This window comes from Protopterus annectens, chromosome 6.part0 (genome assembly GCF_019279795.1).
Source record: "Protopterus annectens isolate FY-2018-M chromosome 6.part0, PAN1.0, whole genome shotgun sequence".
NCBI lineage: Eukaryota > Metazoa > Chordata > Ceratodontiformes > Protopteridae > Protopterus > Protopterus annectens.
This window is the reverse complement of record NC_056737.1, coordinates 431,607,655-431,623,883: the sequence shown is the minus strand read 5'-3', so window position 1 is coordinate 431,623,883 and position 16,229 is coordinate 431,607,655.

The following is a 16,229-nucleotide window of genomic DNA, read 5'->3' as shown; positions in this document are numbered from 1 at the left end:
AAAAACATTCTGGAACCCATTATAGAACTAAAAAGGACTGAAGTACCTTCACACAACCTCCCCAGCAGGAGAATGTTAACAAATTCCATGGAGAATAACAAATGCAAAAATAGCTGCATCCTGACATACACTTTGGATTATCACAGTATCAAAAATGTTATTAAAGAAAACTGGGCCATTGTCACAGGAAACCCTTATCTGATTAACATCTTAGGTGAAGCCCCATCATTTGTTTACAGGAAGGCCAGGAACATGAGATATTTTGTTGAATTTAAACCTAGACTATATGAGAGAAACACTAAAAGACGTGATTCTAATTGCACATTTTGTATATTTAAATAGCAAGGTGATATTTTTATTGCCCTTATTTAAAGAAAAGTATTAAGACCAGTGCAGGGGGTGACTATAACATACAAAAGTAATTTACAGGGCACAGTGCAATGAATGTGATGCATTTTATGTGGGCAAGACTATAAAAAAACCTTAATTTAAGTGTAGGATTTCATGTCATTTGGCAGAAATCCACTCTGGATGTAAAAATAATGCACTAGCCAAATACCTTGCTCTGCATAAAAGACACACAGGTTTTAATTTCCAGATACTGGATCACATAGACATGGGTGATCTTGAAAGAGACATCCTGAATATGCTGGAAAAATGTGAACTCGTGGCAATTAAAGCTGAGCTCTTTCAGAAGCCTGGACTAAACTACTACCGTTCACTTAACAGTGTACTGGAACTTAGAAAATTGCCACACTGTTTACATGACTAATTTTATTTTATTTTATTCTTCCAGTTAGTTTTAAATACCATGGTAATTAATTTTTAATAGCAGTGTATAATATTTTGTTTCTATCATCGCACTTTTTTCTTTTTTCTTCTTTTTTCCATTTTATTTGAAATTATGTTTAATAACAATACTAGCTAATTATAGAATAATATTTTTCTAGATAGTTTTTTAGGGTTCTTGTACACAGACCTGAAGAAGTCTAGAAGGGTGAAAGTGATCTTTGTTAACAATAGGATATGGAAATAGAATATGGTTTGCACAATGGAGTTTTTGCATGCAAAATGTATATGTATATATTTATGTATATTTTAGATTGCCAAATGGTCTAAGGTTTATACATTTTCAAGCATGTAATATATTGTCTTGGATAAAATCACAGACTTAATAACCTGGTTAATAAGAAGTACCACATCATTATTCATTTTATTTAAAGTACATAAGGGTTATATTATTATGACAGCTACTAAGTAGGGCAAGACCAGTTTGAATGTCACACTGATGGGGCAAGAAATGTGAATTTGTTAACATGTATACCAATACACTGTGTTTTACAGCAAAATAAACCACTCCCATAACTGATAAAAAGTATATATATAGTAAGAAAGTTTGTGATGAAACTATTATTCTGTTATTTTTGTTTTACTTGGATCGCTTAATAAAAGATTTTCATCTGGAAACTGAATACCCTTCTTGAATTACTTTTGAATACTTGGTAATTCTGTATTGTATTTCAAATTATATTTTTTATTATTCTCTGACTTGACAAGTTTAAGTTCGCTACTTCTACTACCATTATCTGATCTCATTAATATACAGTGATTAACTTGATACACACACATATATATATATATATATATATATATATATATATATATATATATATAAATTGAAAATCTTCCACACAGAGAAGGCTCTTACACTGTTTTGTTTTTGGCCCCACTATACTTGTTTAGTGGGTTGTTTGAGACTTTGGGGATACCGTGGAGATTACTTGTTTTTTTCAGTATAACTAAAAGATGCTAACATTTAAAATTACATATTTGTGTATATTGTATAGACATATTTACATGGATGTGCATACATATAACTGTGTGTATGTGTTTGTAAATTATGAGTGGGTGCTTGACATGTGTAGTAACACTTTACCATCACAATGTTGAGGTGCACATCTGTGGCAGCAGATGTGTGAAAGGCTGTTGTTAACAGTTTGTATTAGCAATCCAAAAAATGCCAAAGTCACAAAACAGCGAATGCCAGTGTGCATTTGCTCTTTTGTGAGGTCGACATTCTTAGTGGAGACTGCACTACAGTGGGAATCAGGACATGTACCTCTTCCCTCACTGTAGTGCAGCCTCGGAGTTAGTATATATAATTAGCAGGGGGTGTGGGGGGTGCCGGGGGGCTTATCCCCCTGCATAAAGATAGTAGAAGACATCCAGAAGTGACAGGTGTTTTGAACAAAGCCAACATTCCTGGACTGTCGACTTTCATTGGGTTTCAGATTCCCTCTTCTTTGGATTCCACACTGCAGTTTCCACCATTTTGGTTCAGGTATATGACCAGTCACACACGTGTGTTGTGACGTGATGGTAAACCTATATTAAGAGTTAGGAGAGGCAATACATTTTGTTTATCTATGCTTGAGAGTAAATATACAAATTAGTGTTTTTAAGTGAATATCTTTTTGTATTAGAAACATATGCATGTTACTATCAATACCTCTAGTACTTGAAATATACATTTAACATCTAACTTCTGTACAGGAAGCATTCTTTTATGATTATATTTTAAGTATCATGTACTTACAAATTTGCTTATAGTACTTTTCATTGCCATATTCTGAAATGTGCGGATCACGGTTTTTTTTGTATTCGTCATACCAATGGGAAATTAAAAATGCTTTAAATGATTTAAAAGTCAGTTCAGTATAAAATAAAATTACATATTTCACTAACAAATGTAAAACATTTGAATAGTTAAATCTGCTCATTAATATTATTTTCCAATAATTAGCGAAGTAACTCTGAGTAATTAAGGCAAAAGATGTTGAGCGGATTGAGGTGTTTTAAGCATCTTCTCCTCTAAACTGTTTCATATGGCACAGAAGACAACAGCTTATATTAAAGTATAAGTACATTAATGTATATAAATGCTGTTATATGCAAATTAATATCTATACAGAAGTCAAACAAATATATCTCTCAGAGCAAGTTTATAATCACTGTTAATAGTTTCCAGTCAAATGTCTGTAAAAATCATTTTGTATAAAAACAATTTTAGAGCAACCAGTGTGCAGCAGTGTGAACCAAATGTTATCCCATAGAATATAGGATAGCTTTCTGCATGCTTGCTTTCATTTGCATTTTAGTAATGAAATGTTCCCTGTGTTTTTCCTTACAATTTTGTTGCATTGCATGGCTCTTTTGGGCATCATGTCAGGTGTTAGATTTCACAATTCCATTTCAAGGAAAGCATCGGGACAACTGTATACTGAAGTAATACCAAAAAGGTTATGGGGTATTTAGTTTTTGTAGGTAGTTGGTTATACCTTGTGTAATTACATCTGTAGAGCCCTTACTTATGAATAGACAAGTGTGATCTGTATAAATATGTATTTCGATTTGAGTGTGTCTTTGCATGTGGATGTCCTTATGTAAACAGAATTGCAATGTAGCATCATTTACTTAAGCACGGATGCTTACTCTGTATCTTACCAACTTTCAGATGATTAGTAGCTCTCTATAACAATATTTCTAATACACTGCCAGATGTTATGTATGGCACATGTCATTCTCTGTTTACTGTGCTATCTGCTTCATTCATGCTATGCAATAGTAAGCATTCTGTATTCTACCAACAGTCTTGATGCTTAACTTCCTCTTCATATTATATCTCAGATCTTTGATTATTTGTGGATTACCCATGGTCTATTTGTTTATTATATATTTTTTATGATATTAAATCTTTAGGTGTCGCTGTTTGTTGCAAGAGCAGATCGGTTATTTTACTAATTAGATTGTATTTAATAAAACTATCTATTCTGTGAATAATCTGTATTCAGAGGGAGCCCAGGTAGAAAATACCAGATAGCCCTTGAACAATGCAAAAGTAAGGAAATGTCAGAAATATAAGACATAGCAAAGAAGTTAATGGTTTGTACTTGCATAAATGAAATGTGGATATGAAACAATACATTAGGTCAGTGACAATAATGGATCAAGTTAAGGAAAGTAACATTTTAAAATATCTCACAATGCCAAGTCCTGAAATGTTTAGAATGAATAATCAAAAATCCAGTCTGACAGTCTGTAAACATTTGTATGTACAATATAACATGTAGCATGTTACAGAACCAGAGAAACTGTAGAGGGAGTTCAGTTACTGTAATATGTACTTCTTTGTTTATCCGAAGTATTCTGCATAGCAATAACTGTCTAATTTATTATTATTCAAGTTATATTATAGCTTCTTTTATACACATTAAAACCAGTAATATTGTTTTAAATAAGCATTTTCATCACTATAAATGGCATATTTCTCTGTACTGTAATGATCTACTGCATGAGTATATTATAGTTACACTGTACTTATATAAAGGATACAAATTTCACTGAACTATAAATAGGATGACCACAAGATATCACTAAACAGAAATTAGCGTCTTTAAGTCTGCAGATGTCTTCTTTTTCTTTTTCCCACTTCATTCTTTGTTCCTTTTCCTTCTTTTCATTATTCCACTTTCTAAAAGATAATGAGCACAAAAACTACATGGATATGTTTTAAAATTAGCTAGATTAATTTTAAATATTCTATTTTTGTGTTTCTGCTACTAAAAGTTCACTTCCTGTAAATGAGGGTTAAAGCATAAAATGTATTTCCTGCAGCACAGGCAGCTTGAACATGGAATCTAGGCAGTTATAAGTTGAAAAACAGTTTGAGGTATGTGAAAAAACATTCTAAAGCAATTTAATTAATACTAGGTGGGAAAAGGGTCTGAAAAGAAGCAATTACTGTAAAAAAAACAGTTTGCAACTGCGTTTAACACTCACAAGTTAAACAGAAAGCTGTTTTTCTACTGTTAATAAGAACAAGCACTACTTTTTTAAGAAATGACTTAATACTTATATTTATTAAATGTACCAACACTCAATAGCATCTGTAATTTTTTGAATAAGAGCCCAAGAAATGAACAAACACCACACAAGTTAAAGCTATTAAAAGGAAGTGAAGTAATGTATATAAATGATTTTAATGAAGCCAAAACCACTCAGTACAATACACACTGCACATAGATAAAGCTTATCACATACAACCACATTCACCAGATAGAATAACCAAAAAAAAGTAAAAATACTTGAAATTATTTATAGAAAGTAAATATAACTTAAATGGATTAGTTAAACATGTTAATACATCCCCACACACACATACACACTACTCTCTGTTAGATAATAATTTTTGAGAAGATTTAAATAAAATAATAAAGAGACATAAATAATAGTAATATTAATACATATACACACTATCTCAGATACTGTCAATACACCCCCACCACCACATGCACACTACTCTCTATTTTGAAAATAATGATAGAGAATATTAAAACAAAATAATAAAGGGACTTATGAGTAACAGTAATAACATATATACACTTTCAGATACTATAGAAAAGGTATTTTGATAAAGTATAAATTATTTTTTGTTTGTTTAACCTTGTACAGTGGATATAAAAGGTTTACACACCCCTGTTAAAATGCCAGGTTTTGTGATATAAAAAATGAGACCACAATAAATCATTTCAAAACTTTTCCCACCTTTAACGTGACCTACAACCTGTACAATTCAATTGAAAAACTAACAAATCTGTTAGGAGAAAAAATATAAAAAATAAAAAACATACAATAAACTGGTTGCATAAGTGCGCACACCCTTAAACTAATATTTTGTTGAAGCACCTTTTGATTTAATTACAGCATTCAGTCTTCTTGGGTAGGACTCTATCAGCATAGCACATCTTGACTTGACAATATTTGCCCACTCTTCCTTGCAAAAGCACTCTAAATCTGTCGGATTGTGAGGGCATCTCTTGTGCACAGTCCTCTTCAGGTCACCCCACAGACTTCCTATTAGATTTAGGTCTGGGCTCTGGCTGGGCCATTCCAAAACTTTAATTTTCTTCTTGTGAACCCATTTTTTTGTTGATTTGGATGTATGCTTGTGGTCATTGTCATGCTGAAAGGTGAAATTCTTCTTCATCTTCAGCTTTATAACAGATTCCTGAAGGTTTTGGGCCAAAAGTGTCTGGTATTTGGAACTGTTCATAATTCCCTCCACCTTGACTAAAGCTCCAGTTCCAGCTGAATAAAAGCAACCCCAAAGCATGATACTGCCACCACCATGCTTTACCAGGGGGATGGTGTTCTTTTGGTGATGTGAAGTGTTGTTTTTTCACCAAACGTTCCTTTTTGAATTATGGCCAAAAAGTTCAACCTTGGTCTCATCAGACCATAACATATTTTCCCACATGCTTTTGGGAGACAATGGATTGTTTTGCAAAGTTTAGCTGGCCCTGGATATTTTTCTGTGTAAGAAAAGGCTTCTGTCTTGCATAACCCAGACATATGGAGAATATGTGAGATTGTTGTCACATGTAATACACAACCAGTACTTGCCAGAAATTCCTGCAGCTCCTTCAGTGTTGCTGTAGGTCTCTTGGCAGCCTCCCTGACCAGTTTTTGTCTTGTCTTTTCATCAATTTTGCAGGGACCTCCAGTTCTTTGCAACATCACTGTTGTCCCATATTTTCTCAACTTTTTGATGACTGTCTTCACTGTGTTCCATAGTATATCCAATGCTGTGGAAATTTTTTTGTATCCTTCTCCTGACTGATACCTTTCAACAATGAGATCCCTTTGATGCTTTGTAAGCTGGCTGTCAGCACTTATACTAACATGACACCAACACACCACAGAACAAACACAAAACCACAAATATTAAGGTACTAAAAGAATCACCTTCAAAACTACCAAGACTTCCTAGGTGTCACAATGCAAACATGTTCCCTGCAGCCAAAACTCCACAACATAAAAACACCCACTCCATTCCACACAAAACATCTTCCACCATCACCACCACCACAGAGTGGTTTGCCCAGGCCCTATAGGCTAAAAGGGAGGTCCAATTCCCATGATAATATACTTCTTATAGGTGATTCTAAAGTGCAGCACACTGCTGCTTCACTCACAAGGATGAGCAAAGATGTAATAATAGCTGGCTTATTACACCACATACACACTACTCTCTATGTTTGAAAATAAATGATATAGAGAATTAAAATAAAATAGTAAAGGGGCTTAACATATATACACTATTTCAGGCACTATAGAAAATGTATTTTGATAAAGTATAATTTGTTTTACCTTGTATTTGATGACGAACTATAATAGATGACAAAATGGAATACCTGTGAGAAAGACATTTGGAAAAATTGGAAATGAGAACAACATTAATTTTATTTATTTATTTATTTGCTATTTTTGTCCTTCAAAGACCAGCCATTCCTTGTTGCTTGTCTCTTTAAACTGATGAGTCCAACCCATATTTTCTGATTTATCGAAAAGTTTATTTTTCTGAGAAAAGTCTACTGCATCCTCTAGAGAATTAAAAGTTTTCTGACCTTCTGGTAAAAAGAGCCTAATTTTGGCTGGAAAAATAGTTGAGTTTTAATGTTTAGCTTCTTTAAGTCTTTTATGAATGGAATACATGCTTTCTTTTTGGTTTTAACAGATACAGTATAGTCATTGTCAAACCTGATAGTGCTGTTATTGGAGAATTAGCCCAAGAGTCTTCAGTACCAGGTCCTTGTCTTGGCTGGAGAGAAATTTTACAATAATAGATCTGGGGACCAGAGGATTTTTCTTCAAAGAATCTATGGGCTCTATCAATACCAAAAGAGAGAGCTTCTGGTAGATTTAGAATTTTAGCCATCCAGTTAGTTAAAAACTGCAACATATTGTCTCCTTCTTCCTTTTCTGGTATTCCTTATATCCTAATATTATTTCTTCTAGAGCTACTTTCTAGGTCATCTAGTTTTTCCCTAAGCAAAGTATTTTGTTTTAACTGGAATTCTGTGTGATTCTCATTCCCCTGCCATTCTGCTATCCAGGCCATTTAATGAGTCTTCTATTGCTAAGATCTGAACAGATTGTTGTTTTATGATCTCAGGTTTATCAAATTTAACAGAAAGATCCTGGATACTGCCCATTGCAGACTGCAATTCCTTTTTCACCAAGCTGTCTTGAGAGTTCATGTTTGAGTGGTTCATTCTGTCACAACAGTCAATAAAACTTCTGACAGGAAAAATCAAAACATAAAAAATCGATTTTTCTTTCAAATAGTTGTCCAAGTTTGTTTAAAAGACTCAAAATGTATAAGAAAATAAGTTTTTGTTGAATTTGTATAATAAAATCCTGCCAGAAAAAAAAATAAATAAATAAAGCAGAGCTAAGACTTTATGCTGTTAACCGTTTGCCATCTTGGCCATGCCTCCAAAAATAACATTTTATTCTCCCTGAACAATGTCCTGGTTACATTATCCAACTAACCGAGTATACAAACTTTCTTTCAAAGCTGTCCAGGCCTCTACTGAAAATCGGTTTTGTCCAGTTGTACTTTCCTAGAAAACCAAGACAAATAAAATAAAATAAAATAAATATATAGGGCACCGAATTCTGTAGTGCTTCAGGAGGGTGTAGCTCTCCATGGCAGGAAAATAATTCCAGAATGATTAATCTGGTTTTACTTGGTATTCTCCATACAGTTTTACTCTGTTCAGTATAAAATTATATTCAGAATAATCGGTATGGTACAATGCAATATCAGTTTTGAAAATGACCCTGGTAAGAGGATTAAGATAGAATGCATACCTCTCAACCTCTTAGCTCAAGAAATCTGGACAAAGCCTTACATTATGGGGGGGACAAAGGCCTACAAATAGGGACAGATTTTAAACAGTGCTCTTACAAACTTAGAAAGTAGACAGAGTAACATGGTTTGTGTTAAAATGCATTTTCTAAAGGATATGAAGCCTGAAACTCAAGTGTATGTGATTATTTAGTGATTTCATTCCTCAGATCGTCCAAGTGATTTGCCAGAAAAACATAAATTTTATGAGGAACAGACTGAAATTTTGAGCCAAAAATCTGGACATTCTGCAACAATCTGTACAGTTGAGAGGTATGGATAGAAGAAAAAAGTGTGCTGACCATCAGTGATCTATCTCTGGGCCCTACTGATTGCTGTAGCTACCCTTCAACTTTCCTTTCAGTATTTCCTTTAATAAGACACATGAATAACCTAAGTTGAATGAAAACAATAGTGTAACTGGGACTGATTGTAATGTTTTGCATCCTTGAGAATTAGCTGGGGTTATGCTGTAATTGGTCATGGTGAGAAGATGCAGCAAAGTATGAGGTGAAAAGGAAAGTTTAGGAGTGGGCAGCAGCACAGACTCTAATGGTATACTATAGTGGAAAAAGTTATAGAAACCGACTGTTTTGGGCATCTACTGTGGTGTGCAGTATTCCTAAGATAGGAAAACACAGATCACACACTGTGAACAGTGGCAGGGAGAGCCACTTAATGGTGTAAAAATATGTCCCTAAGTGATCCGGTCATGTTCACTAATGTCATCAAAAAGGTACGGGTATTTGCCGATGATAAGTGGGATGACGACCGATTCCAACCTACACCAGGGACCAATGCTAATAGTGGGAGGGTTGCATGTATCCCTATTGTCCAGTGTGTGCCCACCCTAAAGTCCAGTAACCCTGGGTCAATAAGCTATTGGGTGGCTGGTGTCCACTTGACCAGCTTGGGTTACCTGGGATTGCTCTGTTGAGTGAAAGCTGGATGTAAAACCAATCAATCTGCCAGGCATGAACTAAAATTGTTACACAAAATGTGGATTCATGGACAAGATGGTACTTGGACGTGGATTACATGATGGTAAATAGGGGGCTAGACATCCTATGTATCCCGGTTATTTGAAGCACTCATGCTATTGTAATTGGCTTTTCAGCACTGCAGCTTTACATTAACACAGTTAACACAAAACATGGTGCTTACTGGCCCTCTATCACTCTCATGCTACAATAATCACTGCTGTATGCAGAGAAGACACTTCCAGTAAATATATCTCATAATTTGTCATACAGTATAAATACACTCATGCTGACCTGTATTTCACATTTATATGTTATTTGTGCTAAATACATAATAATTTCATTTCAGGATAAGACTCTTGGAAGGCCTTCAGAAACTATTGCTTTATATCTCGTACCCATGTTTAATTCATAGGTACATCATCATAGTGGCAATGATGCATTAGTGTACCTGTTACCGTTGCACTATAGATGGAACATTTCATAAAATGATACCTGAACACCATAGCATGATATGGAAAACAGACAAGTGCCATGTTACAGCTCTGGAAATATGCAATATTTTTCCACCTCTTTACAACTTGTAGGGGTCACTTAATGAATATTGAAGGAATGCCATCTCTTCCATTTGCTATAATGGGATTTTTATCGGATCAGTCTCCATCAATGCAACTAATCCAGTCAGACTTGTTTTCACAGAATCTATTAAAAACTGCTTTGTTGCATTTTCTGTGATACAAATACTTTGTTGCCGACAGTGTATAACATTCCCTCTAAGTACATTTCACAAAATGGCATACAGTTTCAGTGACTTATTCTACGTACTGCCTTTGTGTGTCATATGATATGTTAACATCACTACCTCATCAGGTCATTACAATACTTAAGTAATAACTACAGCAATCAGAAGTAGTTAGTGGCTACATCACAAGATAAAGCACAACAAAGAGAAATTAATCCTAAATTGGGGGGAGGGGTGCAACTCATTATAGCCTGCGCATACTTATTCACTCTCACATGACACAACTTGGTGCAGCACAAATACATGAACAGTACCTCTTTTGCAAAGGTGTAGTGAGCTTATCTAATGGCCACTGCTGTTTCCAGATTTGCAACTCCTTAACTCTTAGTTGAGGAGTTGAGGAACAAGAAAGAAAAAAAAGTCCTCGCTCTCATTTGAGAACAAGGAAACAAAAAAAAGGAAGTTTCAGTTCTGAAAAAAAAAATCTTTTGCTTGAAATATATCTGCAACTTACAGATTTAACAGTTACTGTATCACCTACAACCCACAAAGCACTTCAGCATTTCAGTCCAGATTGCAAATGCAGTATCAGCATTCATTTCGGAATGCCAGTACTGTAATAAAGCCCCATGCTGACAGTTGCCGTTCTCATCTCCCAACAACCTTGTACCCCGAGTCGCTGACCTCTTCACCCTGCCCTAGCTAGATAAACTTCCTCCTCTTTGAGATGTGGTTGGGGGAATATAATCCATGAAAACTAGAAATATCAAATTCCATAAAACAGGAGAAATCTGACTTTGGGTTCTGTCTGGGGAGATCTACATATGTCTGAATACAGATACTCTATAAACATAGCACCTGAGACAGATTCCCCAACGAGGCAGGTCCTGCAATGCTTTGAAACTGTTTTGGCTTTACAGCATGTTCCATGTTTTATACTTAATGGGTGTTTCCTCTTTTCCCCAGTGTTTTGTGACCATAGAGTTAGTTATATAAGTAAAGGGGAAAGGGGCAAAGACCCTCCACATAGAGGATGCAGGGGGTGGTTGCCTATGAAAAAAAAAAAGGTTTTAGTGATTTCCCTAAATATTCAGGGCATGTGTGCCCAAGAAGTTTGTCTTAAGGGAAAGGTTTGCAATAGTTTGACTTCAAACTTTTGTAGCAGATACTAATGTTTAAATGTGGCTTATTCACCCTTACAATAATATGAGTGTGTGTGTGCGTGTGTGCATGTGTGCGTGTGTGTGTGTGTGTGTGTGTGTGTGTGTGTGTGTGTGTGTGTGTGTGTGTGTGTGTGTCTGTGTGTGCATGAGAGACAATGACAAAGAAAGAGAGAAAAGGTCCAGCACAACTATCCTGTCCTAACACCACCCCAAAATAATATGCATGGAGTATGGATAGTATTAGTCACCTGTCCATCTAGTGGGCGCTAGCATTTGTACACATCTGTAAATGGAGGCTACAAGTAAGGCAGAGAGTGATGATTAGTTTTGTGACAACTGTGGCAGAAATATTGTTTGCACATAACAGCAAATATCGATATGTATTTTTAGAACATTAGAAAGGAAGCCACAAATGTTGTTAAACTAATGAGCTATTGTTTATTTACAGAACATATGTACATAAACAAATATAGAGAAAGAGCTTGCTGGGTAGTTTATCATACACAGATATTCTTTTAACTGGATGTTTATAAGGGTGATCTACACCTGTGGTAAAGACCTTGTATCTACCGATTTTTAGAGCAGGCAGTTTAACAAGTCCAGTTCAGGTTTTACTTACTTGCATAACCAGTTTCTGTAAGACCGCAGAGGTTAAATATGAACTATCTAGCTCAGAATATTTCTTTGAAGGATATGACATAAGCAGAATGAATGCCATGATTCAGGAATTACAAGACATTTATCTAGACAGTTTACTTTCTGAAAGGGAAGTAAAACCAACTGTTCTTTCTTTGATAATGTTTAATAATCATTTCCCATCCACACAAGTCAAAAAAGACCATAAAGCTGCCTGAAATACAAGCAAAACAAAAGGGAACTTAGCACTCTGTTGCTAGGTGACACAGCTGTGCTGTTCAATTAAATGACAAGTATCTCTACAACAAATGTTTTAGCGGTATCCATCTTGAAACCAAACTACCCGTGGGGTGGTCCTTTTAATAAGCAGAAGTACTTCTAATGGTACATTTCATGGATTTTACCAAGATTTAGCTCATGCTCTCAACTATTTTTGACATCATATATTGAACGTATATTTAACAACATGCAATGCTGACTTCTGACACCTTATTTTCCCCAGTTATAAGAATAATTTATTGTACTTGGAAACAGTTAAGAAAAGTAATGATTTTAATGATTTGTAACTGAAGCTATCACTGTATTTAAAAACGGTGTACAAGTTGCTGTGGCATTTCCTAATGACTGTTAGGTCATAGATTTGCTTTGACAACACAAGCAACTGTCACAGCTTCAGTTATTTAAATCTTGAACATGTTGTTAAAAACCTTCATAGTTACGCTGAATAGGATGTTCCCAGTCTAAGTCAGAGACAGCTCAAGCACCTGTATCTCAGAAGGGCAAACTGGCAGTACAGAGACAATGAAACAGAGGCCCAGATGTGGATCAAAACAGCACTCAGGGTGAGGGGCACCTAGCCTGTTGTGGGAAACAGAGTTATCCAGCTGAATGAAGACTGGCTGTAACCTGCAGGAATGGGATGGTAAAACCAAGAGCATATTCTACTGTTTAAACTATTTTTTATAGGTTCATAGGTACTAACAAGGCTAGTTATCTCATCTGTTAGGATCCTATGAAGGCTAGCCTTACATCCCCCTGGTAATTTTTAGCCCTTATATTTTTCATATGTTGGGACATTTACATTTTCGCTCTATTCATGAGGAACAGGGGTGCTAAACTGGGAGTGAGTTTGACATTAGCCATCCATTTGTCTAACTTATGTACAGATATAGTAAGAGAAGTACTTTGCTTTATGTGGAGTGGAAGAAAGTTCCACAGAAGGGGTATTTTGTGTGATACATACCACTACAATATATTCCATTTATTTTGCAAAGCAGATTGAAGTCCCCTGAGAAGGTGTTTTTGATGTTATTGGACTTGTGAATCTGTAATAGTTCTGACAGAATAGGGTCTTTTGAAGTTCTACACACAATGCACAGGTCACCTGTCAGTAGCCTGTATGAAAATGAGAAGAGAGACAAGGCTCTGGGATGGTCTGCATAGTTTTTGGACTTAAGCCATTGATTTTTTAGTGACAAAGTGTTGTGGGTATCCTAGTTGTAACACATGTTTGACCAAGTATATTCTGAAAGGGACGTTACATTCCTTGTTCAGTGTAATCAGTGCTACGTACATTCCTGGCTCTAGGCAAAATACTCTTAAATATAAACTGTGTAATGAAAACAACAGCAGATATGTAATTATCAAAGGACAGTTCATTGTTGACATAACTATGGATCAGTTTTCAGGGGTATGTTATCAATGTGATAGTTATGTTTTCATCTCCTTCCTCCTTTAGACTTTATTTTATTTATATTTGTCTACTGGGGTAGTGCACTAATCGATAAGAGAGACTATAAGGGCGAAACCATAACTGCAACTCACAGAAAAATTGGCTCATTTGGGTTTGCAGTATGGTATGGAAACAAGCATCTTTTTCCCAATATACTCAGCATCCCTCCTCAGCACATGTCCAAACCAACATAATCTTGCCTCTCTGGCTTTGTCTCCAAACCTTCCAACCTGGGCTGACCCTCTAATATACTTATTCCTAATCCTGTCCACCCTCGTCACACCCAATGCAAATCTTAAACATCTTTAACTCTGCCACATCCAGCTCTGATTCCTGCCTTTTTGTCAATGCCACTGTCTCAAACCCATATAACATAGCAGGTCTCACTACCCTCTTGTAGACCTTCCATTTCACTCTTATTGGTACTTGTCTGTCACAAATCACTCCTAACACTCTTCTCCACCCACTCCATCCTACCTGTACTCTCTTCTTTACCTCTCTTCCACACTCACCATTACTCTGAACTATTGATCCCAAGTATTTAAACTCATCCACCGTCACCACCTCAACTCCTTGCATCCTCACCATTCCTCTATTCTCCCTCTCATTCACACACATATATTATGTCTTAGTTCTACTGACCTTCATTCCTCTTCTCTCTAGAGCATATCTCCATCTCCAGGGTCTCCTCCACCTGTTCCCTACTCTCACTACAGATCACAATGTCATCTGCAAACATCATAGCCCATGGGGACTCCTGTCTGATCTCGTCTGTCAACCTGTCCATCACCATTGCAAATAAGAAAGGGCTCAGAGCTGATCCTTGATGTAATCCCACCTCCAACTTAAATGCATTCATCACTCCCATCGCAGACCTCACCGCTGTCACACTACCCTCGTACATATCCTATACCACTCTTACATACTTCTCTGACACTCTCGACTTCCTCATACAATACCAGAACTCCTGTCTAGGCACCCTATCATATGTTTTCTTTAAGTCTACAAAATCACAATGCAACTCCTTCTGACCTTCTCTGTACTTCTCCATCAACACTCTCAGAGCAAACATTGCATCTGTAGTGCTCTTTCCCGGCATGAAACCATACTGCTGATCACTAATCATCACGTCCCTTCTTAACCTACCTTCCACTACTCTTTCCCATAACTTCATGCTGTGACTGATCAATTTAATCCCTCTGTAGTTACTACAGGTCTGCACATCACCCTTATTCTTAAAAATCAGTACCAAAACACTTTTTCTCCATTCCTCAGGCATCCTCTCACTTTCCAAAATTTCATTAAACAATCTGGTTAAAAACTCCACTGCCATTTCACCTAAACACATCCATGCTTCCACAAGTATGTCATCTGGACCAACAGCATTTCCATTCTTCATCCTCTTCATAGCTATCCGTACTTCCTCCTTGCTAATCCATTGTACTTCATGATTCACTATCCCTACATCATCCAACCTTCTCTCCCTCTCATTCTCTTCATTCATCAACCCCTCAAAGTACTCTTTCCATCTGCTCAACACACTAATGATCTCCCTCAATATACTCATATCCAAAGACAATGAAAGCAACCTCTCATAACCCCATCCACTAACTCTCTCCTAATTTCCCTTTCATGTTGTTAGTTTGCCTGTAACCTCTTAAACCCTTCAGTACTCTATATCTACTAAAATGGAAATACTCCAGAAACCATAACTACCCCATTGTGAGAAGGAAGTCTCTATTACTACACAAGTATGTAAGAACTGAATCTTCTCAGACCTTTAAAATATGCCTTGTATTCAAGACTTTAGCTATTATTTGTTGGTTAAGAAAAATAAAGTTGCTAGAACTCCCTAATGTGCTTACCTATGCACAACTAAAGTTGGCCTTCATAGTGCTGCATCAACCAGCATGGGTTCAAGATACTGCCATCCTATTCCAATGGGATCACCCTGCTAGACATCTAAGATCCAAGTGCCAGTACTTAACCCTAACTTATAAACCTTATAATAACCATGGCAAAGCAATTTTCTCCTTAAGTATATCTAAATGTTGGAATGTTATCCCAACAGCAATAAGACAAACTACTACTCATCACAACATCAAAATAAACTTAAAATGTCACTCACTTTAATAACTTATAGCTTTGCCAGAGCTTCTGTCCCCCCATGGTAAAAATCACCCCTCTTGTAGTGCAACTCTTAATACTCATTACTGCCCTATAT